This window comes from Trachemys scripta, chromosome 8 (genome assembly GCF_013100865.1).
Source record: "Trachemys scripta elegans isolate TJP31775 chromosome 8, CAS_Tse_1.0, whole genome shotgun sequence".
NCBI lineage: Eukaryota > Metazoa > Chordata > Testudines > Emydidae > Trachemys > Trachemys scripta.
In genome coordinates this window covers 73,287,231-73,314,880 of record NC_048305.1, presented here as the reverse complement: position 1 = coordinate 73,314,880, position 27,650 = coordinate 73,287,231, and positions in this window count along the sequence as shown.

Genomic DNA, 27,650 nt, shown 5'->3' with positions numbered 1-27,650 from the left:
TTAAAGCATAAAGAAAACCTGGCTTCTGTTCGTGGTATGTACAGTAGTTGTGGAAATGAATTGGTAGCCTTTCTATTTGTTGAGGTTGTTGTGTATTATCACCAGGAGCATGACTTGAGACATGACACTTAGACTGAGCAAGGTGCCCAGTTGTGATACACTAAAAGAGACTGAAGACACAGGAGTTGCAAGCTGAGCCTCCACAAGATAGCTACTCGTGTTCTGCATTTTGTGTAAACCTTTTTTCTCATAGTCACCTGTTTTTCTCAGTGAAAATCTGTCCAACTCTTTTACTCTGTCCTCAAATACTCTAATCTTAAGGCTGAGTATCATGTTGGTTGACCTACTCTGCAATGTCTCTCCTCTAAGATAGATGTTTGAGATGACACTTTTTGTTTTTAGGACAGGCAAGGCAATATTGACAAGAAGCCAGAAGACTCACCCAAACCTGAATGAATGGGACTCTTTCCGATGCTGCATTCATTCTGTATATTAACTTGTAGCAGAAAATTAAATCTGATGGTTTCATCTGAATCATCAACTTGTTAACCCCAATCCCTTTTCTTGCATAACCACAGTGCAGTCAGTGCCTTGCTAGGAGATTCTGCATTTGAAAAGTCTTTGTTCAGAGTAATATGTCTCTTCTTCATTTGTTCCAAAGTCCTGTTCATGAATCTGGAAGTGATCTTCCCAAGAGACCAAAACTGATAGTTCCTGGGATTTCTTATTTTCATGGTTTTTTTTCTGCTTTCTAATGTCATGTTTATTTTTTTTAATACATATTCCTTATTCATACACTAACACTGTGTGGAAATAAGTTTTATTGTGGAAATAAGTCTTTTACTTTGTTAAGCTTTCATTAGGACCGTTCTTTAATGAGATCAAAAGCAACTTGAACCCTCTTTGGTAACTTTCCAGTGATCATTTACATACTACACAATTGACCTGCACTAGTAAGAACACCCTTCTCACCATTTGAAAAGCTCCAATGCAAAACCTACCCATTGCACAATACAATTAATAGGGAAGCCTATCAGAGAATGTCTATAATGCCTCTGGGAGTGAAACCTCCCAGCCCAGATCCACAGATTCACAACCGTGCACTAAAAATAGCTGTGTAGATATACCAACTCAGGCTAGAGCTTGGGCTCTCAAGCCCATCCCATCCCCCGAGTTTGAGAATTCACGCTCTAGTCTGAGTCGGTATGTCAAAAAATGTCTACACGGCTATTTTTAGCGTGCTAGCCCGAGTCTCAGTAGCATAAATCTGTGACTGGGAGGCTCACGCCCAGATGCAGTGTAAGACAAACGCTGTCTTCACGTACAATACTTCCATTAAAGAGCTGAATAAAGATCCAGTCTGAAAGGCAACAGTGTGATAAAATGTGTGAATTCCTGAGGGCTTGCAGAACAGGCACAGATTCTGTGCTAGACTCTGCAATGCGTGGCTGGAAACCAACTGATGGTTGATGAGCTGAGTGTTTTTAGAACCAGAGCTGGTTGTTTTTTCAAAACTGGTTGGTGATCTATTTAACAAGCTTTGTTTGGCAGCTCTCTGTCAGGGGTGGGAGCACAGCTGGAGGTTTGTGAATTATTGTTAATGAGGGGCAGACCTGAATCTGGTATTACAGTGAATCCACTGAAAAGGAAGACTGCAAACAGGCAATTCCCTGAGGGAGTTCAGAGAGGCAATATAAAATAATGGAATGGTTCAGTAGTTTTATTAAAAAAGAATAAAGTCTTGAGTTCGGACTACTCTAGGGTATTTCGCCAAAAACTCCAGCCAGTGCAACCAGTGATTTAATTGAGACTAGTGCTAAACCCCCTGGCAACCTTATTGTAGACAATGAAGCTAATTAAACCCACATTTATGAATTGTTTTGGTCACCCCAAATCTGTGTTATTTGACAAAAAAAAAGGGCTTTGCATGAAAACTTTCATCCAGTTACTCCAGTGACCACTGGGCATGGATCTTACCTTCCCAAAGGCATTTTCTCTTCTGCCTCCTAAGCAGCCACTCTTTGAACTCTCTCAAGGAGTAGAAACTATATAGCCACATGCCACAGATAACAAACAGCCAAAATGCACAGTTAAACAAACAATTTGTTCCCATAAAGTGCTCAGTGAACATTTTGTGAATAACAAACATGTTAATAAAAAAAAATCCAGGACTGGTTAGCAAATAATTCACAAACAGGCAATAAGGGTTCAGTTTGTGGGAGAATATACTCACAATGAATAATTCAATCTGTTCTAGCTAACTATACACTAACTTTTGTGAGCGGATATGAAAATTTGAAGTCCGGGACTTTATATTCAGTAATGTCAAGAAAATTCTGCACACCAAGTGGTGTCTTAAATCGCCTCTTTGGCTGTAGTTTCTCAAAATAATGCACAGCAGCAGGTTCATAGGTTGTTTAGCTTTCTCTGTTTTTTTAAAAAGTTTGTTAAGAGTTACAGTTTCATCTCAATGTGCAATGATTTATATGTGCAACTCCCAGTGCATCAAAATGAGAATAACCCCCCTGGTGTCTGAAACTGTGTACAGTTGCATCAGAAAGCTTTTATTTCTGTTAATCTACCCTTGTTGAAAGAATAGATTTAATTATCTGAAGAGATTGCAATCAGAATAGATCTTAAGGTAAAAGAAAAGTGCTAGCAATATGAAATTTTAAAAGCATTACTATTAATTTTTTATCCTATTACAGAAAAGGTGGTTTTTTTAATAAAAAATCACCCTTCTTATGATAACCTTATTTAAGATTAATTATGCATCTAGAACTCTCAATGAAGGATGCAACATTCAAGGAAACCATGTTGAGTTTCAGTAATTTATAAAGTCCAGTGATATTAAAATGAAATGGGACCCTCAAGCCAACTTTGTGGGGGGCAATTATGACACATTACTGTATGAATCACACACTGTGATTAAACTGATAGGAGGTACTCAGCATTAGCACTTGCTTTGAAAGGGGCACTGATTACCATTTGTACTATGCATTTTGGTAATCAGAAATCATTATAGAAAATACCACATTAACTGAACAAATATCCCCCTAGCTGCACTAAATTTACTGATTTCTTCTCCCCTCCCCCTCAACTAATGTTATGCATGTAAGTAAATAAAATTACATTTTCCTACATTGTATTAGCGCTTGATCAGGTACTTAGCTAACCAAATCAGTGTTCTGACAGAGGAAAGCAGGACCATTGTATTACAGAACAAATAGTTTAAAATACCTCCTATCCAATTTTTTAACTTTGATTTTCAGATTGGCTGCAACCACACTTTATAAATCATCAGTCACTTGTGATTTATAAAAATAGCTATATGAGAGGATAAAACTAACAGGAAGTGGCAACATCTACTTTAGAACTCCTGACTTATTTCTACTAAATTGCTGATGATCAGGTTTCAGGAATTCATTTTGTGGAGGAATCTTCAGGGTCTATCTTCTTGTAAAATATTAATGGGCATGTATTCTGCAAAAACCTAAATTTTCTGGCATATTTTGACATCTAGAACTATGGTAATTGAAGGGATTTTGAGCTAACTATTGTACTAAATACTAATTTTACGGCAGCATTTTTGACAATGACCTCCATATGTATTTTTACGCACATGCAGGTGTGCACGCACACACAACTTTTTTTACCTCAAATCTTTGCACAACCACATTATGATACTGTGACAGAGTGCTGAGCAACAGCACCTGAGGCAGCAGTCTGATCACTGCAACTCCAGTTAGTTACCTCAGAGCACACCTGAGTATGGGAACCACTCCCAATTGATGGGCTGGAGGGTGTTAAAAGCTAATTATCTCATTAACCCAGATAGTAGAAAAGGCACAGGATGGCAATATGAAGGGGAGGAAAAGAAGAGAGCTGGCTTGTGGAGTCAGAGCTATTTTCCCTCCTTACCTTTGGAGCTGGGGTCTCTATATTACTGCTGGGATGAGGTTGCATAGACAGTAAAGGTAATAGAAAAGACCACTGTAGATAAATGGCATGGGGTGTTTTAACAGAAGAAGTAGCTAAGCTATTTGTGAGCTAGAAAGTAATAGGAGACAGTCCATCCTGCCAGACATGGGGGCTTGTCTGGGATCTTAGCTGGTACGGGGTGTGGTGGCTTGGACAATGGAGGAGATGCTGAAGATTCTGCAAAGCTTCTAGCAGTCCCACCATCTGGAGAGGCAGGCCTTGCTCATCAGGCTGGCTGAGCAACAGAAGAGCCAGCAGGACTTCATAGGAGAACAAGCCAACATGCAGAACCTTTTCCAGAAGGTGGTGAGTCCTCTAGTGGGGAATGGCAACTGAGCATGGGCCATGGGGATCTGTAAGGTGGGCCCTGCAGCTGACTCTGCCATGTTCCTGGACCCTGTTGCTAGCCCCTTATTTGACCAGGGAACTCAAGTCACCTATATATCACTGAATGATGAGCAGGCCAGACACTAAGAGGGTCAAGGTGACCAGCCTAGATTGAGTCAGACTCTCCAGTGAGAAATACAGCCAAAATGTTTGAGGTACAAGGTGGACTGGAGTGGTGTGGTCCTAAGCCTTTGACCAAAAGTTGGTAGACTAGGCCACCATTGGCTGAGGCCAGACACTCAAGTGGTGGGGGAGACAATGAAGGCTCTGTTGGAACAGTTCCTTTGGGGCCTCCCTGAGATAGCATCAACCTGCCACTTTGGATGCCTCTCTAAAGTGATAGAGGAGTTAATGGAGGTTGCCTTCCCGCAGCAAGAGAACTGATCCTATAGAGGACTAGAAGTTTGGGGAACCTACAGCCACCAAGGGCATGGAGGAGAAGAAGGAAGAGCCCAGAAGAGTTGGGGCTCAACCAATTACATGTTTTCAACATGGACATCCAGAAAAAAAAAAACTGCCCATACTTGGAATGTAGTTTCGCCAAGTTTTGCAGCTAGGTCAGGACTGCAGGAAAGGCCAACGGAAAGACATTGTCCACCATTCCAGTAATGGCAGGAAGGAAAACTCAGAGGCCTGGTAGACACAGCCTCCACTTGCTCCCTAGTCTAGAGGGAATTGGTGAAACCCTACTGATTCCAGGGGCAAGTGAGAGACTAGAGTGTCTGGGGGTGAGAGAGTGCTGCACTGTGGCAGAGGTACCGCTGTCAGTCCAGGGAAGGTTTAATTGAAAGCATAGTGGAATGACTGCCTCTACCTAAACTGATTGGAGACCCTGCCCATTGCGGGCAGGGAAAGTGGTGTTTTGAGCCCCAGCTGGAGAAACGGAGAACTTGAGGAGGAAATGGAGCAGGAAAGGAAAAACCAAACTGGTGGGGGCAAATTTAGAAATCCCTAAACAACAGAGCCCAGCTAAAAGGGGAAGAAAAGAGTCCCCCAAGAAACTGAGGGGTTGGGGATAGACAACCTGAGATTCTTAAAGATAGAGGGATGCATGGAATCCTCCACACTGCAGCCCCAAGGAGAAGAAGCCCCAGTGTGGTTGTGAGAGCCCAAGGACCTGAGCAATCAGGGGAGGAGAGGAGTGCCCTCAACCCACCACCAGATACAACAGGGGAGAATAGGGAGAGCAATTCCCTAGCACACCAATGGTGTGATGATTTGTGGGCTGTAATGGAGCTGTGGAGGTGGCCTCTCCCCACCAAGTGTGATTTCTGTGGGTAGGAAATGAGTGGGCACTGCAATGATCTAGCTGATCACCCTAGGGCAGGGATTCTCAAACTTAATTGTACCCTTTGGACCACAAAAATTACTATAAGACACCAGGAGTGGGAACCAGAGCCTGCCCAAGCCCTGCTGCCCCAAAGGCTTTGGCTTCAGTTCCAGGCGATGGGGCTCGGGCTTCAGCCCCCAGGCAATGGGGCTCCAGCAAATCTAATGCCAACCCTGGTGACCCCATTAAAATGGGGTTGTGACCCACTTTGGGGTCCCGACCCACAGTTTGAGAACTCCTGCCCTAGGGACTTAGACTCCATTCTGGAGGATGGCACCACTGATAAGCAAGGGAGAGCATGGAAAAGAAAAACCTGATGGTCAGGTAAGGTGGGGGGAGATCTGTGACAGAGTGCTGAGCTAGCAATCTGATTGCTGCATTACCAATTAGTCAGGTGTGCTTGAGGGAACTGACTATGGGAACTGCTCCCAACTGAGAGACTGTGATGGACTGGAGGGAGTTAAGAAGCTAATTAACTTATTACAGTAGAACCTCAGAGTTGCGAACACCTCAGGAATGGAGGTTGTTCGTGACTCTGAAACATTCGTAACTCTGAACAAAACATTGTTCGTTCCAAAATATACAACTGAACATTGACTTAATACAGCACTGAAACTTTACTATGCAGAAGAAAAATGCTTTTAACCATCTTCATTTAAATGAAACAAGCACAGAAACAGTTTCCTTACCTTGTCAATTTTTTAAAAAACTTTCCCTTTTTTAAGCAGTTTACATTTAACGTAGTACTGTGCTGTATTTGCTTTTTTTCCCCCTCTGCTGCTGCCTGATTGTGTCCTTACAGTTCCAAATGAGGTGTGTGGTTGACTGATCAGTGTGTAATGCAGGTGTTTGTAACTCTGAGGTTCTACTCAAATGGTATAAAAAGCACAGGAAGGAAGTGTGAAGGGGGTGTGTGTGAAAGAGATAAAAGCAGACTTGTAGAGTCAGAACCATGAGTGACCTCTCCCCTTCTTTCCTCGGGAGCTGAGGGCTCCATGTTGTTGTTGGAATGAAGTTGTATAGTCAGTTAAGGTGGTGCAAAAGAACACTGTAAGTTGCATGAGGTGTCTAACCAGAAGGTCTTCAAGCCATTTGTGGGCTAGACAGTAGCTAGAGGCAAGTTAACTCTGCTGTAGCCACCTACCAGCATTATATTCTATCATGTAATGTTGCACATTTTATTATAAAATAAGTCACAAACATACTGATAAAAAGGAATGGGATGAGAAAATGTGCAATTGCTCAGAACAGTTGTAAGCTTACAAAAAACTAGCTGCCCACTCATGGTTTTTTGGTAATATATAATCTAAAGAAAGTGCAACTTTAGTCCTAAAATGCCTCTGGCAGTTGGGTACAAACTTAATGCCTTAAAGATGCAAACTGATCATCACTATATTTTGATCATCATCTCCTCTTGTTCATCCTGCCATACCATTTTGATAGCTTAACATAAGGTCTAATGTCAAGTAATAATAAAACAATTACAAGAATTACACTTCATTCTAGAGTGCACTAGGCAAGGACTAAATTAAAGGACATAATTAATAAAAATGTATCTAAGACAAAATATGTTTTAACCCCTATATTTCTGCCAGCATCAACTAACTTGGCATTCATTCACGTGCCAGGTATATATGTGAGCATGCTGTCCCTCCAGTAACTTCAGGAAGCCAAGCCAGATTCCCGTTTCATCCAAGTCCAACCCCACTGAAGTTCTAGCAATGAAAATGAATCCACATTTGATTTGTTATGATCTTTCATAGTTTTTCCTCTTCAAATGGGGACTGTACCAATTTCTAATTAAAAGCACCCATTCATTTATTATGGAAGGGTCATCATTTTACTGGTAAATTCCTCAAGCTTTTATTGAACTCTAGCAAAATTTGAGATTGCCTATACTGAATAAACTCTCCTACAATACCTGTAGTAGGACAGCTCTTGGAAGAGGAAACATGGACTAGTGGCTAAATCACAAGTCTGGGAATCAGGAGTACTGGATTTTTATTCCTGAGTCTATAACAGGGTACCTGTGTGGTCTTGGGCATTTAACCTTTCCTTTCCCCAGCTGCCTCATCTGTGAAATGGGGATGATATACTTCCGTAACTCCTGGACCATTGTAAAAATTAATCCATCAATGTTTTGTGACGGACCCAGACCAGTGGGGTACAGGAGTCTGGTAGAGGACAAATATACTGGTCAATGGATGAGTAGTTTTCTGTTCCCTGAGTGACCAGAGCAGGGGCTGCACTAGACTAATCAGGAACCTGCTAGAACCAGTTAATTCAGGCAGGTTAATTAGGACACCTGGAGCCAATTAAGAAGCTGCTAGAATCAATTAAGACAGGCTAATCAGGGCACCTGGGTTTTAAAAGGCGCTCACTTCAGTTTGTGGTGCGAGTGTGAGGAGCTGGGAGCAAGAGGTGCAAGGAGCTGAGAGTGAGAGGGTGTGCTGCAGGAGGACTGAAGAGCACAAGTGTTATCAGACACCAGGAGGAAGGTCCTATGGTGAGAATAAGGAAGGTGTTTGGAGGAGGCCATGGGGAAGTAGTCCAGGGAGTTGTAGCTGTCATGCAGCTGTTACAAGAGGCACTATAGACAGCTGCAGTCCACAGGGCCCTGGGCTGGAACCTGGAGTAGAGGGCGGGCCCAGGTTCCCTTCCAACCTCCCAATTGACCTGGACTGTGGGTTCTTCCAGAGGGAAAGGTCTCTGGGCTGTTCCCCAACCCACATGGTGAATCTCTGAGGCAAGAAAATCCGTCAATAAGCGCAGGACCCACCAAGATAGAGGAGGAACTTTGTCAGTTTGTAAAGTTCTTAGGGATACCTCTTGAAGAAATGGAAAGGCAGTGCAAACTATTTAATTACCCCTTTATTGGTTCACAAACCCAAGTTGTTAATGCTTGAATCAAAATCCTCATTCATTCACTTTACGCTCAGATAAGCTGTAACCAGTCAAAATCTGCATGTTGTACCAATTTCTCTCATCAGTTTTTACTTAGCTAGGTTTATACCTCACAACTCTTCTTTAACAGATGGGGCCAAATTCAGCACTCATTTACATCCTGTGCAATTCCACCAAAGTCAGTAGGGTAGCATAGGACCTGTCAGCAGTGAGTTTAGCCCATGTAATCCAAAACCAGTAGTAAAAATCATAATACAGCAAAGTTGGAGAAGTACAATTTGAAATAAATGCATTGGGCTTGATTTTGAATAAGGTTAGGCATGCAATTGTGACTAATTTGTGTGCCTAATTATCATGACTATGTGCAAATCAAGTAATTATGCAGGCAAATAACCATAATTAGTTTTAAGTGTAATTATTCAATTACCATGTACAATGACTGTAACTGGGTGTGCAAATTAACCATGCAATTGTGCATGCTTCTTCAGCAGACACTTATGTGCCTAATCTTTTTAAAAATCACACCCATCTGAGTTTTTTCTGATTTCCCTTTCATTGCATGTGTTCTTATTACAAGAGTTTTCTACTAGCAGTGCTATTGCTATAGGTGAAGACTCTGAAGCAATGTCGTTCTGTGCCCTCCATGTTCTGGTGGTTTTTAACTTTCCTTCCCAAAATACCTTTTATGCTGATAGACATTTCTCATGTTTATTCATTGCATAGATTTAATTTTTTAATTGAATGGGGAACTAAGGGGTGTGTGTGTGTGTGTGTGTGTGTGTGTATATATATATATATATATATACACACACGTGTCATCTTTCAAACATGAACAATTTTTTAACCATGTAAGAATATAGCAAAATGCCTCTTCGTGCTCAGATAACACAAAATGATTTGATGTTAAAACATCAAACTTTGCATGTGCATAGTCCTCAGTGAGGAAAGTATGCTGAATTACATTAGAGAACTTCTTAAATAAAGCTAATAAAGAAACCTACTACACTGGACATGCCTACCATGTTGTGGATTCAGTTTGCAAAAGCACTCAGTATTGGCTTAACTCTACTCCAATTGAAGTTAGTGGCAAAACTCCCATTGGCTTCAATAAATCAGAGTTAAGCCATTACTGAACACTTTTGCAAGTCTTATATTATTTGCCTTTGTCAGGGTTCCCTCCCCACTCTGAATTCTGGGGTACAGATATGGGGACCTGCATGAAAGACCCCCTAAGCTTATTTCTACCAGCTTAGGTTAAAAACTTCCAAGGCACACATTCCTTTCCTTGTTCTTGGATGGCATTGCTGCCGCCACCACCAAGTGATTTTAAACAAAGATTCAGGAAAAGGACCACTTGAAGTTCCTATTTCCCCAAAATATCCCCCCAAATCCCTTCACCCCCTTTCCTGGGGAGGCTTGAGAATAATATACCAACCAATAAGTTAACAAAGTGAGTACAGACCAGACCCTTGGGTTTTTAGGACACTAAAAACCCATCAGGTTCTTAAAAGAACTTTATTATAAAGAAAAAAGCACCTCTGTAAAATCAGGATAGAAGGTAATTTTACAGAGTAATAACAAGATTTAAAACAGAGGATTCCCCTCTAGACTCAACTTCAGTTACAAAAACAGGAATAAACCTCCCTCTTAGCATAGGGAAAATTCACAAGCTAAAACAAAAGATAATCTAACTAATTTCCTTGCTATTACTTACAATTTCTGTAATCTTAGATATATCAGTAGGAGCTGGGTTACCTGCTTGGTTGGTCGGTCTCTCTCTCCTTTTCCAGAGGGAACAAAATCAAAGAGAACACAAACAAAACCTCCCTCCCCCCAGATTTGAAAGTATCTTCTTTCCTTATTGGTCCTTTTGGTCAGGTGTCAACAGGTTATTTGAGCTTCTTAACCCCTTACAGGTAAAGGAGGGATTTTTTTATGCTACCCTTAGCTGTATGTTTATGGCATGCCCCCCAAAATCACAGATGGTGCTAAACAGCCTGTTCCACTCTGGCTTTGATTTCTTCCTGGAGCTCTAGGAGAAAACAGAGTTAATAAGACACATGCACCTCTAGATACATTACTATTTCCCATATTTAAAGGACTATTTTAACCAGTTGATTCTGGGAAAATTTCATGGGAGAATGCATCAGCCACTTTGTTAGAAGCTCCTGAAATGTGTTGTATTTCAAAATCAAAATCTTGGAGAGCTAAATTCCACTGAAGAATTTTGTTATTTTCCTTGATGGTATGAAGCCACTTCACCACAGCATGGTCGGTTTGCAGGTGGAAATACCATGCCCAAACATATGGGCGTAGCTTTTCCAGAGCATACACAGTGGTGTAACATTCCTTTTTGGTGATTGGACCAGTGGCTCTCGGACAGGTTTGTTTGTTTGTTTGTTTGTTTTTTGCTGAGAAACACAACAGGATGGAATTCTTGATCCAGTCCTTCCTGCATTAAGAATGCTCCCACGCCACACTCAGATGCATCTGTGGTTACTAGGAAAGGTTTGTCAAAGTCTGGGGCCCTTAGCACTGGGTCAGATATGAGTGTTGCTTTAAGCTGGTTAAAGGCCTACTAACTCTTCAGTCCACTGAATTGCATTTGGCTGTTTCTTTTTGGTCAGGTCTGTCAGTGGGGCAGCGATTTGGCTGTAGTGTGGTACAAATCGCCTGTAATATCCAGCCAAGCCTAAGAAGGATTGGACCTGTTTCTTTGACTTTGGAACAGGCCACTTTTGGATAGCATTTACTTAGCCCTGTAGGGGGCTGATAGTTCCTTGACTTACCTTGGATACAAGGTGAGTCACTCTGTTTAGACCTATTGACATTTTTTAGCCTTAACAGTTAGTCCTGCCTCATGTGCTCAAAGACTTTTTGTAGATGCGCCAGGTGTTCTGCCCATGAATCAGAAAAGATGGCCACATCATCAAGGTAGGCAACTACAGAGTCTCCTAGTGGGATTGGAAGAATATCTACAAGTTTTTGGAAGGTTGCAGGTGCATTTCGCAGCCTGAAAGGGAGCACATTAAATTCATACAGCCCTACATGGGTGATGAAGGCTGACCTTTCCTTGGAGGATTCATCTAGTGGTACTTGCCAGTACCCCTTGGTTAAGAGAGAAACTGGGAGGTACCCAGTTTCTCCAATAGCTCATCTGTGCATGGCATTGGATAGCTGTCTGGGCGAGTTACAGCATTTAGCTTATGGTAGTCCACACAAGCATATTTCCCTATCTGGTTTGGAAACTAGAACCACTGGAGATGCCCATGCACTTTTAGAGGGGTGAATTACCCCCATTTGTAGCATGTCCTCGAACTCATGTTCTATAGCAGTTTTGGCTTGAGGGGACACCCAGTAAGGTTGGGCTCTAATTGGGTGAGCATTGACACAGGTAATAGACTGGTATGCCTGTTCAGTCCGTCCTGGGGTGGCTGAGAACATCAGCACGAACCTAGTGCACAGCTCCTTGATTTGCTGTCGCTGAATATGTCCGAGGGTCATTGAGAAGTTCACCTCTTCCACACAACCATCACTTTTTTTTCTTCATAGTAGACACCTTCAGGCCACTCAGCGTCATCTCCTCCCTGGGCTGTAAACTGACAAACCTTTAATTCTCTGGAATAAAAGGGCTTTAGAGAATTAACATGGTACGCTTTAGATTTGAGGTGGGGGATGCTATGAGATAGTTAACAGCTCCCAGGCACTCTTGGACCATAAATGGCCCGTCCCACAACACTTCCATCTTATGGGCCTGGAGCGCCTTCGAGACCATGACCTGGTCCCCTACTTTGAAGGAACGCTCTCTGGCATGTTTATCATATCAGGCCTTTTGCTCTTCCTGAGCATCTTTTAGTTTTTTTTCTAGCTAGGGCTAAAGAGTCTTGGAAGGTGTTTTGCAGGTTGTTTACAAAGTCTAGAATGTTCCTTCCTGGAGAAGGCATAAACCCCTCCCATTGCTACTTCACCAAATGTAATGGCCCCTTAACCTCGCAGCCATACACATTTTCAAATGGTGAAAACCATAAACTGGGATGTGGTACAGCCCTGTAGGCAAAGAGCAATTACTGCAACATGAGGTCCCAATCATTGGAGTGCTCATTTATGAATTTATGTATCATGGCCCCCAAGTTCCATTAAACTTCTCCACCAGGCCATTTGTTTGATGGTGGTAAGGGGTGGCAACCAAGTGGTTCACCCCATGAGCTTCCCACAGGCTTTTTATGGTCCCTGCCAGGAAATTAGTTCCTGAATTGGTAAGGATGTCAGAAGGCCAACCTACCCTGGAGAAAATATCTGTTAATGCCTGGCACACATTTTTAGCCCTGGTGTTGCTTAGAGCTACTGCTTCTGGCCATCAGGTGGCAAAATCCATGAAAGTCAGTAGGTACTTGATGTCTTTTTCGGGAAAGGACCCAGAATATCCACAGCTACTCACTGAAATGGAAGCTTAATTATGGGGAGTGGCTGGAGAGGGGCTTTGACCTGGTCTTGGGGTCTTCCCACTCTTTCGCACACTGCACAAGACTGGACATAAGTAGAAATGTCCTTGCCCATTTCCTCCCAGTGGAAGGACTTCCCCAAATGGTCTTTGGTCCTGTTCACCCCAGCATGGCCATTAGGATGATTGTGGGCTAAGCTCAAGAGCTTTACCTGGTACTTAGTTGGAACTACCAACTGTCTTTGAGGATACCAGTCTTCCTGGTGCCCACCAGAAAGAGTTTCCTTGTATAGAAGTCTTCTTTCTACAACAAACTGGGATTGATTAGAAGAGTTGAGAGGCGGTTGTTTGCTCCATGACACCATCCAAGCTCCCTAGAGGCTTTCATCTGCTTCCTGCTTGGTCTGAAACTGTTCCCTTGATGCTGGAGACATCAGTTCCTCACTGGATTGTGGACTTGGGCTTGGTCCCTCTGGAAGCAATGTAGGTGATGGGGCTGTTTCCGTTGCTTGTGAACTGCTCTTTGCCGAGCCTCTTGCGTAGGTTTATCTGCTGCTGCAAGTGCAGGCTCAGTGGTGTCCTCTGGCGTTGGAGTTGTAGACGGGGTTGCAAGCACTGGCAATGGTTCTGGTGCTGGTTGCTCTGCCCATTCCTGTTCTGGGATTGGTTCTGGTTGGGTCTCTGGGACTGGATCCACTATGGCTGTTGCAGTCGTTGGCAGGGGATCTCAGTTTGAGCCTCTGGTAAAACAGATGGGGCCCTGGTAGAAGGCTCAGGAACAGGGATGGGTGTGAAGGCTTGCTTAGTCTGGTTGTGGGTGACTGTTCCCACCCTCTTGGCTAGCTTCACATGGTTGGACAAGTCTTCCCCCCAGCAGCATGGGACTGGGATAATAATCATGGACTGCAAAAGTCCACATTCCTGACCAGCCCTTGTACTGGACAGGCAACTTGGCTGTAGGCAAGCTTAAAGAGTTTGACATGAAGGGTTGAATTGTCACTTTGGCCTCTGGGTTGATGAATTTGGTGGATAGCTCCAGTGTCCCTCCATGCAATAACTTTCTTCCTGCCCACATTCAGTTTCTCTTCACTCTGAGGGTATTTGAGAGGCATCTGGGCCTGGAACCTTTGGTATGATTGCAGTTCATTACACCGGAATCTGTTGGGGTTCTTGGGGCAGTTGGCCTTCACATGCCCCAGCTCATTAAATTTAAAACATTGCCCAACTGACTGGTCATTGGGATGAGGTGGGTTGCTGGAGACTGGTGTGGTGGAACGATAAGGTGTTTGGGGTTTTCCTTGGGATGTAGATGGGGGGGGGGGAGGGGGCGGGAGGAAGGGGAAGGGCCTTGGGCTGTCCCTTCTGATATCCGCTCCAACTGCTACTAGCTTTTTTTCTTTTCCACCTCCACCCATTTGGTTCTGATCTCCCCCGCCTCGATTACAGTTTTGGGCTTCCCATCTAGGATGTATCTTTCTATCTCCTCAAGAACACCCTCTAAGAACTGCTCCATTTGAATCAGGAAAGACCGATCTTCCAGAGATTTAACGCTTGCTCCTGATATCCAGGCATCCCATTTTTTTTACATGCACTTAAATCCCACTGACTTATTTAAGACTTAACCATGTGCTTAAGTGCTTTCCTGAATCAGGGCCCAAATGCAGAAAGCTTGCGTGTACAGAGCTTCTAGAGGGTCTACTTCATTACCATCTAAGGGTGGGACAGAACCATAAATTTCAACTCTTGTACAAAACATGTGACATTTGATATTCACAGGAATACCATTCTCACTTTATTTTAATAATACAAAAATCTTTATAGTTGAGTTCTTAAATGCAGGAAAGTCAGGACACTCAAATGTGTGGTTCACTCTAAGCCACCCTAAGCTAAGGAGTTCCAGAAGCTGGAAGCTGGAAGTGACTGTTTCAGTCTTGCAATAATGTTCTGCTCAGCTTCCCAAGAGAATATTTCTGTACCTGTGTATTCCCCTCATTCCTCCCTTCTGTTCAGGGTATAACACATTCAGGGCATGTGGCAGCACTTTGACGTGTGAGTGTGGTCACGCGTGAGCACTGAAAGAGAGCTCTCCCAGTGCTCCTGGTAATCCATTTCTACGAGGGGATTAGCTCCAAGCGCTGGGAGTCTGTTTACACTAGCGCTTTAAAGCTCTCAGACTTGCTGGGCTCAGGAGGGTGATTTTTCACACCCCTGAGGCAGCAAGTTAGAGTGCTATAAAATGTAAGGGTAGACAAGCCCTAAGTCTGATTACACTGGACATCAGTTCTTTAGTACTTCTGCCTGCCACAGTATTCATGGATACCTCCCCTCCCACGCCCATCTCTTTGGACAGCATTGTAAGGGGAAATAAGTTCCACTTCTGCCATAGTGTATTGAGAAGTCTTCCCAAAGTTACTCTTCTTAACAAAAGGTCTTGGTTTCCATTGGTTCTGGGTTTTTTCTTTGTCTTTTTGTTTGATACATCTTCCCCCAGCCCCCGGATACTCCTCTCATTGTCTAATAATAAGCAAAGTTAAACTTGCTCCTGTGATGATGATCTTACTTTTTGTCACAAGATCATGAGCTTTCCTCACAAAGGAGCTTGGATGTTTACAGACTCTATACAGGTGTCAATTCATCCAGCAATGTTAAGAGAGACAAGCTGTTTAATAGTGCACAGTGCCAGTATGCAATAGTTACATGAAGTGAAAATACTTTCCCAGTTGAAAATGCAGAGGGAATTTAGGCAAGCATAATGTGCTTATCTAAACAGAATTAACAAGCCACATATTGTGCTGCACCTGGGGAGGGGCACTATCAAAGACCTGCTTATGTCTCCCTGAGTCTCTGCCAGGTTCAGAGCCCCACATTGACACATCTGAGGGCTTCTCTAACCTGCACCAAATGGCAAAGGTCCCCGAAGGATTAGTTGCCTGCTGGCAATGTGCTCTGTCCCTTCCCCTTCCTATTCCAGTGGCTACAGAAACAATTGGGGTTGCACCCAGCCTCCACTTTTGCAGAGCTTGTCTCAAGGCTGACAGAGTACCACTGGATCTTTAATGACCACAAGTGGTCAAGATCTTGGTTTTATGTCTCATTTGAAAGGCAGCATTCTCATGAGCATGCTGCTCTATTAGCACCATGCTTGGGCACTGTCAGTATTGACTCGGTGTGAAGAATGCCATCTATTGAATCCCCAGCACCACTTCCTAAAACACCTCAACGTTCCTTGGTGGTCTCACGTGATCAATGTACTAGGCCAGCCTCTTTAGCTGGTGATTAGTTTCTGGGTTCCATTATTACACAATTGAAAAACAAGCAGTCCATTCTTCAAACATATAAGATATTAGGAACTCTTTCCCTAGAAAGTTTAGCTACTTTATGAAAAAGCTATCCCTTTGCTTCTTGAAATTATCAGAATAGATAGAATATGGAGAGCGAGTATCTTTACGTATCTACAGAATAATTTTGAATTATAACCTCTAGAAGAGGATAATTTTGAAATATCCATAAATGAGAATAATTGGATTGAGTTCCTACACAGTAATATGGACACTGAATTTGAAGTGGAGAGACAAATCTCTAATTATAAACAATAAAACATTGAAAGTTGTCATTTTACACTTTTGCTGACTTTACAGAGCTGCAGCTGTCTTCTGGAAAGCATTGCTAGACACATTGTGGTGAAACAATTCTGCTTATATAGCCTATATTTTCCATATTTATTTATCCTTATTCTGTGTAAGCGCAGACATTTGCATTAAAAAAGTGTCTTTGTTTCTTAAGAGTTCATCTGCTTTGCTGCTTATCATGCGCAAACTGAGAAAATGAGAATAGTGACAAACCACATTTCCCTCAGGTTAAGAATACCCTCTGCCATAATAAACAGGAGCAACCTGGTGATCATATCTGACCCAGTGCCCCGCCTCCTCCTTATTGAGACAGATTCAGTCAAAGCTGTTGCATGAGACTGACAGGATATGACCTTGGGGAAACCCAGGAGAATTCAAGACAAATTGGAATTCTAAGTAATTTATTTGGAGTTAAAAATATTACTCCAGCTGTTCATAAAAATCTTCCCTCACAAGAGGTCCTCACACCAACACTGGAAATATTAATCTCCAATAACTGTGCCAAAAAAAACCCAATCCTGATGGCATTAGATTAAAATATGATTTATTTGGGATGGATAATACAATTGTATACGTAAAGGGGAACCTCTACTACATGATCTTTGTGTTAGGAACCCAGACTTTGATGAAATTCTACTAGTGACTGCTGCACAGTATTTCTTTTTAGTTATTGAATACGTTGTACTGAATTAAGAACCATTAAGTAAATATTATTTGTGTTGTGGTGATGTCCTAAGTGCCGTCAACACATAAAACAGTCCGTGCCCCAAAGAATTTACAGTCTAAGAATTAATTCAATCTAATGTACTGGTTGTAAATAACGAGTGCAATTTTTTTAAGCTGACACTGGGTCTGACTTTCAGAGGTTATAAGCGCTCACACAATTGCAATTGAAATCAATGAGAACAGCTGGTGCTTATTGTCTCAGGCCCACTGAATTTAGCACTTGCATTGCCCAAAGCACATCTTCAAAGTGTTTTAACTATACTTCACGGCACACATGTGAGTCAGATAAACACTATTTCCATTTTATAAAGAGGACTGCATTGGAGCAAATTCAGCTTTGGTTTAAGCAGATACAACAACCGTTAAAGTTACTAGGTGCTGCATCTGCTTAAGCCAGAGCTGAATTTGGTCTAGAGAAGTTACATGACTGGCCCAGGGTCACACAGCCACTTAGTTTTAGATCTAGGGCTTTGAACCTTATCTCTGAGTGTTGTATTAACCTAATTGTATTGCTGTTTAATACTTGGTCCACCATGACTTCTAATACAACCCCCAAGAGATGTGTGACTCCATGTAAAAGGCAGCAACCTTTGCCCAGAACACTCAACCCTGTTAATATTCCCCTGCAGCATCAAGATCTTTTAAGTGGGTGTGACACTGACAGACCAGCTCAAATCAAAGCCATAAGCCAAGTCGCTTGTGTGTGGATGTAAAAGAAATGTTAATGTTGTCTTCACTTACCTATAACCAATTGTTTACTATTGCATTACATTATGTATACCCCATACTTAATTAACACTAAATGAAAACTGTATGTTAATGAGAATTTACTTGTGTGAACCTCATGAAAACTAATGAAAGATTGTTTGGATTGCTGTAACTAATTGCATTGTGTATATCTCTATAATTGGAAATCCCATCAAACGGGATTAGAGCCTTGGAAATGTAAATGAAGAAGCATGCTAACTTCAAAACATGGGTCATTGTGCTCAACAATGGGAAATCCACAGACCCAGTCTGCATCTAGTCAACAGAAGAAAAGCCCACCCAGTGACAGAAACGCTTGCCAGATTGCCTTCTGGAGAAGACAACTATAAAAATGGATCCACGGAACCATCCTGTATCTCTGAGCTGCTTGGATACTTTGAGGGAGCATTCCATATCTCAAAGAGATCCCAAAGATATTTTGGGCAACGCTGACACTTATGGAAAACTAGCAGATCACTAAATCTCTACTATCCCATTGGACTTACAAACTTGGACTCACCTGTTAATGTATTTTATCTGCTTTAACCTCTCTAACTCTCACTCCTTTTTTCTCAGCTAATAAACCTATAGTTAGAGAAATTGGCTGCCAGCGTTGTTTTTGCTATGAGATCGAGAGTATCCATTGAGCTGGGGTAAGTGACTAATTCTTTGGGATTGAGAGTAACCTAACGTGAGGTGACTTTTTTGGTTTTAATAACCTTTCATCACAAAGTCTAGTTTCTCTGGGGGGGGGGGGGGGAAGGAATGCACTGGAGAGCCTAAGGGGACTGTCTGGTAACATAGCAAGACTAATATAGTAATCAGGAGTGCAAATGTGTTACTGGTTTTGTGAAATCTAATTATAGAACATATCACCAGTTTGGGGTGTCTGCCAATCTCAGATCAGACTGTCAAAAAACAAAGCAATCTCAGATGTGAGCTACTCTAGACAGCATGACAGTCGGTTCTGCTGACTCATTGGTGCAAGTTGCTCACTACCTTCCCCTAGGTGTAATGGAGGGTAGAGTGACTAAAGAAAGAAGATCTAGGACAGGAGCTGAGTAGTCAGGAGGGCTGCATCTTAAGAGCAGCCAAACCTGAGGAGACCGCTTGAGTGAAATTTTATCTGTTAATTTCTTTTTTAATAAAGCCAAACTGCAGAAAGGGGTAGACTTTGTTTTAGAGCAGAATGGGAAAGCCACATACCCGCTTTGCTATTAGGCGTTCTAGTCTCTTAATAGTTTAGCAAAAGGTGAAATAGGAGGCAATATTAATAATAAACCATGAATTCCTGAAGGACAGATCTTCTCATTTTAGTCAATTGCAAGACTATTCATTATAGTGGGAGCTAGGTTGATAGTAATGCTTCAGAACAGTGGAGAGGAGGGTAACCAGAAATACAAATGCTATGTGCCAAAGAATATAATTTAAATGATATTTTAGCCCTTAATCTCAATTTTTATATGCATACACACACCACATTAGCATCTGTCAAGCTGCTACCTAAGTTCTGCATTTCTTGACTTGTGCATGTTCATAGCTCTGAGTGCACAAAATGCAGAAGCTATATATATAAATGGTAGTGCATGATCAAAACTAAAGATAACGCTGAAATGTTAGCCCTAAATCATAGTAAGGTTTAATGACACATTGTACACAAATAAAAGAAATATTTTCATAATGGCAATCCATGCAACTGGAAAGAATGGGATTTTGTGCATGACAATTACTTTACTATATATTTGTTGCATTCTTTGAAAATGAAGCCTGTGGCATTCAAAAGCAATTAAAAGAAAACTAACACTTTGCTCATCCCAGAAGTCTTCTTTCAAATGACAGTGCCAAATGAGCTTTCATATCTATTCCTCAATTCACCTGTGCTGGGGAGGACTTCTTCAATTTGGAAATGTGAGGCTGCAAGTCACTTATGGCCAAATATGCATGTGAAGCACCCCCAGCCATGAGGCTGAACTTGTAAGATATATATGAAGTGGCAGCAAGAGGCATCTTGGTCCTTAAACCACACAGCTGCTCCAAGGAAGATACTTCAGCCATATAGCAGGAATAGGTATGAATGCCCCTTCCTAACCCCACACAGCAGTATAGAGGATCTGCTGCTTTGCAGATCCTCATCCCTTACTCTTGTAGGGAACATAGGCCATATTTGGATTTAAGCCTCAGTAACTTTAGCTGGCCAAATGTTTAATGAAAGTTAACATTATTAAAAGATGTTTGAAGCAGCTGTCTGGCTTGTAGGCCAATGGATATTAAGGTAAGGTCATCTGCTTGCCCAAAGCTCTGCCCCATTTCTCAGAGTTGCTTTCCTACTGTTGTCATTAACTCATTGTCATGAAGTGCTGGAATGAGTGGATGTGTATGATAGTTCTTGTATCCTTTGTTGAGACACTTCTGTTTGCTGTTATCAATTAATTGTTACAAGACCCAAAAAGCTAATCTGGAATCCTCAATGTGACTTCAAGATGCCAGATCACTGGCTGTCGGGGGGGCATGGATCAGTTTACATATCATGCTCTCCATCAGTGCCCGTCCTGGGCCGTGGAAGCTAATGAGCCACCCAACGTACCAAATTGGGTGATGAACTCTAGTCACATGCCACCTGAGGCACGTTGTGCATATGCTAAGAAGTGGCTCCCTCAAATTACAGCTACCAGGCTGTAACATCTAATTGGTCTTTGAAGATATCAGGATATCCCCTAGGGAGGAGTAAGAGGAAACTGATCCCTACAAAAGACTCTAACCATGGGATTGATGTGTCTTGCATCAATGGTAACACCCAGAGTTGTATCCTGCCATCTGCCCTAGGCCAGCCATCCAAAGAAGGAGAGGTGAAAGACTCCGATCACTGGCAAAACAATGCATAAGTCAAGTCTGTCCTGGCCAAAGAATGTGTATTGGTGTGTCTGACCAGCCTGGCAATCAGGCAGAGATAATGAAGATAAACAAAGCTATCTTAAATTTATGTATAACAAGCCAGGGAGAAGATAGCAGGAGAGAGACTTTGTCTGGGCTTAATTCTCAAAAAATACATCTCAAAGGTTTACTGGACCTATAAGAAGGGGAGAGAACCTGTAAGTTGTCCTTCACTCGAAGGAGCCCAAAGCACTGGGCTTCATGTGTTGGGTCCTGGCTAAAGGTCTAGCCAGCCATGTTGCAAGACTATGGTGAGAACAAAGGGCTCTAGTTTGTCGAGTTTTAGTCTCAGAAGCATATTTTTACTTTTGTTAGTAACTGTTTCTAACCTTACTGCTTATACTTACTGTCACTTAAATCTATGTCCTTTTGTTAATAAATGTGTTTTACTTTTACCATAAACCAACTCAGTGCTTTGATTGAAGTGGATGATGTGTCAACCCCAGTTAAGCTAACATGCTACTGTCTCTTAAAAGGAGCAGCAAACTTGATAAGGTTTTGAGGGTGCCAAGAGGGGCTGAGCACTGCAGAGAGAGAAATCTCTGAGGAACTCAGGAATTGGGGTTCACAGTTACCTGGTAGGCAAGGTTTGGACTGGCAGAGTCCTGAAGAGTTTGTTGACAAGTCAAACAAGCTAGTGTGTTAGCTTCCTGGTATGGAGTTTAGCAACAACAAAACTCTCTTGCTCACTCTTGTAGGTGAGAATGGTAACGGAGTGGCTCACAGTTCTGGGGACCCCAGCAAATTGTCATAAACACTAAACCCTTAAATCTTTTGTCTGAACAGTAAGATCTCTCAGTTAAATGAGCATTCTAAGTTGTTATAACTTGGGATTCTATAAATCATTTTAAATCAGTGCAAAACTGCGAGAAAGATGCAGGCGTGTTTAAACGGGGTAGGGAAATAGATTAGATAAGCTTCACTGTCCACATAAATTGCATCAAACTTTTGTTTCAGGAACAGAGCAGCCAAAGGATGATGCTACCAAGAAATCCTTTTAAGAGCTGTACTTTCTCAAAACCAAGGCAAGGAATAGCCTCTGCCTCTAGCAGACTTTCAGCTGAATACTTAAATAGCTTCTCCCCTTAACCTTAAGTGAATTGTTTAACTTGTTTGTCATATGACTTAATTTCCAATTGTAGTAACTGGAGAGCCAGAAACATTGAACCACTGACTTATTGATTATATTTAAATTATAACCTTGATTTCACTATTGCATTATTGTAAACTGGGTTAAACCTGTAAGTTAATTTAGCTCAGACATATTTGCTTAAACGCATATTTGTTTTATAATTGCTTGCTTAATCTTTTAATACATTTATAAAGTTACACTGAACTGGTTCATCTCTCAAAACTTCAACGCAGACAAAGTAACCTACACTGAGGAAAAAGGTGAAATCTTTAAAGATCATTCCTAAGCCCATCCTATATTTAAAAAAACATCCTATCATCCCTCCACCCTTCTCCTGTCTGCTCCCAGTGTGGTGCCATGCTGAGAGCATGGTTCCAAGCTATGCAGGAATTGTGTATCGCCAGTTTGTCTCTCCCAATTCCTCTTTCAACTTGATCAGCACAATTCCACTGTGCATGCTATGAAGGCACTTTCTGTGGCCGTGCAGTTGAGAGCAGTATTTGCTTCTATTTCCCTGTACTACATTTTCTCTGTCTGTAAAAGGGGGGAAAATCATCTTTACCTGCCTCACAGAGATATGGTGAGGCTTAATTAGTGTTTTAGGAAATTCTTTGGATGAAAAGCGCAAAGCAATACTAATAGTAGTTATTCATTACTGTACTTTTATTTGGTCAAACAGTTTAATCCATCAGCTCTGATATGAAAGAGAGGCTGATCTGGTATTAAAGACTATTTGGAATATATGAAATAGGGAATCACTAGTTATACATTTCAGGTCAGGTATACACTAGGAAATTACCGGTAGGTCTGTTTGAACTATGTTGATTGGGGTGTGAAAAATTCATACCCGCCTGAGCAGGATAGTTAGGTTGGCTTAAGTCCCTATGTAGGCAGCGCTTGGTCGACAGAAGAATTTTTCCATCAACATACCTACTGCCTCTCAGAGGTAGATTACCTACGCTGACAGGAGAATCCTTCCTATTGGCACAGAAGTGCTACAGCAGTGCAACTGTGCCAGAATAGCATTTTAAATGTAGATAACCCCCCCCCAGTCCCTAAATACTTCACCCACTGTTTTGAAATCTGCTAGGTGAATTGGATGCTAGAATTTGGTTCTAGGGTTTGTTTCCGCTGTTATAAGACTTTTAATATCCCTATATATCTGTCTATTAATGTACTTAAAGGTATTTTGTAAATTCCTTGAGTAACTGTAACATCTAATTTTTCTATTGATGATCACATGAAATACTTTGCACTGTTAAATATGACAATGAACAGGAAGCATTTGTTGGTCAGTGGTTTAGACAAAATTTACTTTTGCTTTGAGAGCATCTAGGTGGGCCCATTTGATTGGATTACAGGAAGTGAGTGTAGAAAATAAAATCTGATCCTAAATATCTCCCATTCAAATGTCAAGAAAGAAGAGACCTCTTCAGCCTGTAAAGATGTGGTAGCTATAAAATGAACCACTTTAGAAAATGATTAGTCATTTAAATGATCAAATTAAATGGCACTGATTCCAAACCACTATGTCCATGTTACACCAGATTCTGATTGCCCCATATCTTTACATTTACCATTAAAACAGCTGCTCCTTATCTAACACATCTAGTTGTATCACTATCATAGCATTATTGGGGATGGGTGGACTGTAAATAAAAATATCCCAAACCCTCACCCATCATCTAAATCATATCCTGTTTTTTGGTGGATGACCTGTACACAGAGTAATGAAAAAATATTTTTTTTTCCTTTCTGGATTTGAGTCACTCTCACAACTCTTGATCAGTTGTGGAGCTCCTATAGCAATAAATAAGATAAAGGATGTACTTGGCTTACAATAACATGGCGATATTGCATATTTTCTTTCTGCATTTATGTGAACCAAAGTACATTAGCAGCATATAGCATCCGTTATGGAACTCTTAGAAGTAATGTAATTAGTTTTATTGGCACGTCACAGTAGGAAGCAGGAACTTGATCTATTTGATAGTGTATCCGATACCCCAGAAGAACTAAACATTCTACTTCAGAACCTAGTGATTTTTCCTGAGATAATGTAGTCTTGGTGACTGAAATGTGTTGGCTTTTTCAGTCCTCTTTTGGTGCATAGTATTAAATTCAGGTACTGGGAATGAATGTTTGTTACCTTTATTAAATACCAGGCATTTACAGAGACACAGGAGAATAGATGTGATCACAGGAAAGAAACTCACCTCTGAATTTTTGTACCATGTGTCTTCAAACTCCCATTGCTAACAGACATTGTACAAAACCAGAATTAGTAAGGGCACTGCTACTTCCATTTTTGTCTTGAGCAAAGATGTGATCACAAAGCATCAATTGTTCTTGAACTTTGTGGCTATGTACTTAAAAGATGACCAGGAACTTTTCATTTGGATCAGCCCATGGGCCCAGAGGAGAGTCAGCTCAGGACTGCATACAGATGTGTGGAAGTGTCTTCATCCACATCTGAGCAAAGTTCTATGCAGAAACTATATTAAATTGCTAAAGGCAAGCAAAGCTACTTTGTTAGGTAGTCCTTTAGATAGTCTTAAAGTTTGTTTTGATCTGATGATGTCATTTGCATTGGGAGTGAAGTAAGGCAATAGAAAACCCATAAGGACAGCATCAATGGAATAGATATTGAAAAGAACAAAAAGGGTAAAGTTCTTTTTAAGTCTTCCATGCTTGTTAATGTGAGAGTTATTGCTGTGATAAAGGAAAGGGGCATGAGCTAATGCACTAAGGGACATTAGCACTAAAATAAGCATACAATCCTGCTTCAAAAAGTATTTGGGGTTTTATTGTCTGAGGAGCAAATCCTGTTCCTTTTCTCTTGGGGCCAGCAGGGTTTGCATCTATCCCTGCCTATGCAGCTGAGGGTGGAGTACTTACAGAACAGATCCACAGCTTGCGGGGAAGAATTCCTCCCTCAGCACAGTTCCCCAGTACCTAGCTCAGCTATTTGCCCTATATGTGGGACTGGGATTGGTCCTCAGTGAGCTGTAACGATCACCATGGTGGCTGATAAGGGGGAATTTGCATACGGAATAAAAGGGAGGAGTCTACGGGCAGGGAGCCCTGTGTGATTTCAGTTACCTGATTTGCTTCTTGAAGATTCTGAGTGGTGGGGGAAGATTTGGCAAATGGAGATGGAAGTGGTGTGAAACAGAGGAAAAAGGAGCCTTAGCTGGGTCTGGCTAACCTAGTTCTTGTTCATCTAAATTTTCTGGAGGATTATTTCATGTATTAAGGATCCCTACAATAGACCTAATTTTGCTTGACTCCCACTGATATTAATGGAAGTTCCACATCAGCTGGAGAATTAGGTGTTTATAAAAAAAAATTAAATCTGATTACATGTAGGATCAATTTCAGTGTCTTGTACTGGTTAGCTCTTGCCAATACCCTCTTCTACCTGGCATGAAGTGTTAATAGGCAGAATTTATACTAGTCTTTTTTATTGCATACAGAGGAGTAACAAAATTAATTTTGTGATCAATCCACAGTCATGAGGAAGTTATGAGACTTAGTTGACTTTTTGCATTAATTTTGTTCACCATAATAAAAGACTAATAGGGAGCTGCAGATTAACATTTTTTGGTATTAGTCCAAATACCAAATTTAGTTAGTTAAGATTTTAATATAGCACCTACCTGATCCCTAAGCAGTGTACAAAATTAAAATCACAAAGATAAATATCCTTCATACAGTTAAAACACAAATTCCAGGAAGAATAAAAATAATTTACTGTCATGAAGAGTAACTACAATATTGTCAGTGTAGAATGCAGATAACATTGTGAAATGTTACTGTTTTCTATTTTAATGATACATCAAATTATTCACTAATTACTGTTAGTACATTGCATGTTTAACAATTATTTATTTACTTAAAATATGCACACAGTGCTTAGCAAATAATGAATAATTTTGGTACTTCACTGCATGATGTCAGCACTAAACTAATAATGATAGATAAAAATAAAGCACTGATTAATACCCAATATGCAATGATCACTATTTTAAGTTGGTCAAAGCTTGGGCTTTCAGAAAATAATTGAGATGGCCCTGTAAGAATTTGGCACTTTATTTATTTATTTTTTTATAAAACATACCTATCAGTTATCCATATCCAAATGCAAAATTCCAACCTCTGGGCATGTGAGTATGTTAGATGCACATGTCCACTCAATAAGCTCAGTAAGCTTGTTAATGAGGGTAACCTGCCAAGCATCTGGAAAATGTCAAGTGATTGCCCTTCTAAAACCCAGAAAGGACCCACACAATGCAGCATGCTACTGACCAATCTCTCTGCTATTTGTCATCTTCAAAGTCCTATCCTCCAGCATATATCTCCAGATGCGGGCTACACTCAATGTCAACCAAGCTGGCTTCCAGAAGGGTCGAAGCACATGCGACCAAGTCCTAGCCCTCATTACATATATAAAAATGGGTTTTAACAGAATTTTATGACGGGAGCTGTTGTCTTAGACCTGACAGCAGCTTACGATACAGTGGCACACTGATCTTCTGGTAAAACTGTCAAGAGCTGTCCCAGCATGGGTGTGGACAGTGTTGAACTACTTCATGAGAGGCATTTTTGGGTACACATGGGACATAAAACAAGTGCAAAATGCAATGGCTTACCCCAAGGCTCCATGTTTGCATCCACCCTGTTCAATTTTTACACAAATGACTGACCATTGACTTGGTCACGCATGTTTATCTATACAGATGACATCTGCTGCAGTACCCAGTCATGCTGGTTCACTGGATTACTGAACATCTGGAATGCCACCCTGGCCACATTGACAGACTGTTGTAGTGGTTGGCGCCTCCAACCAAGTGTGACCAAGATGGTTTTGAGTGTCTTCTACCTCTACAACACACTCACTAAACATGAGTTAGATGTCCTCCTCTGCAGAGAATGAATGGAACATGAGGCAAAAACCAGTCTATCTTGGTGTCACACTGGACCACTCTTTGACTAAATCTGGCCATCTAAAAAAGACTGCTGCCAAAGTCAGGACCAGGAATAATCTAATCAGCAAATTGGCCAGTTCGACATAGGGTGCAGCTACACAGACACTTCTGACATCGGCTATGGCTCTGTGCTGTTGCTCAGCGGGAATACTGTGCCCCTGCCTGGTGTCATTTGCCTTACACTAAATTGGTCACCATCAAATTGAACTCGACCATGTGCATTATTACAGGCACCCTGTGCCCCTCTTTTATTTCATGGCTAACAGATTCAAGCAACATAACTCCTTCACGCATTTGTTGCAGAGAGTCTACAGCCAGACAGGTGGAAAAACTACATGGCAAATCAGGTATCAGAGGGGTAGCCATGTTAGTCTGAATCTGTAAAAAGCAATAGAGGATCCTGTGGCACCTTTGAGACTAACAGAAGTACTGGGAGCATAAGCTTTCGTGGGTA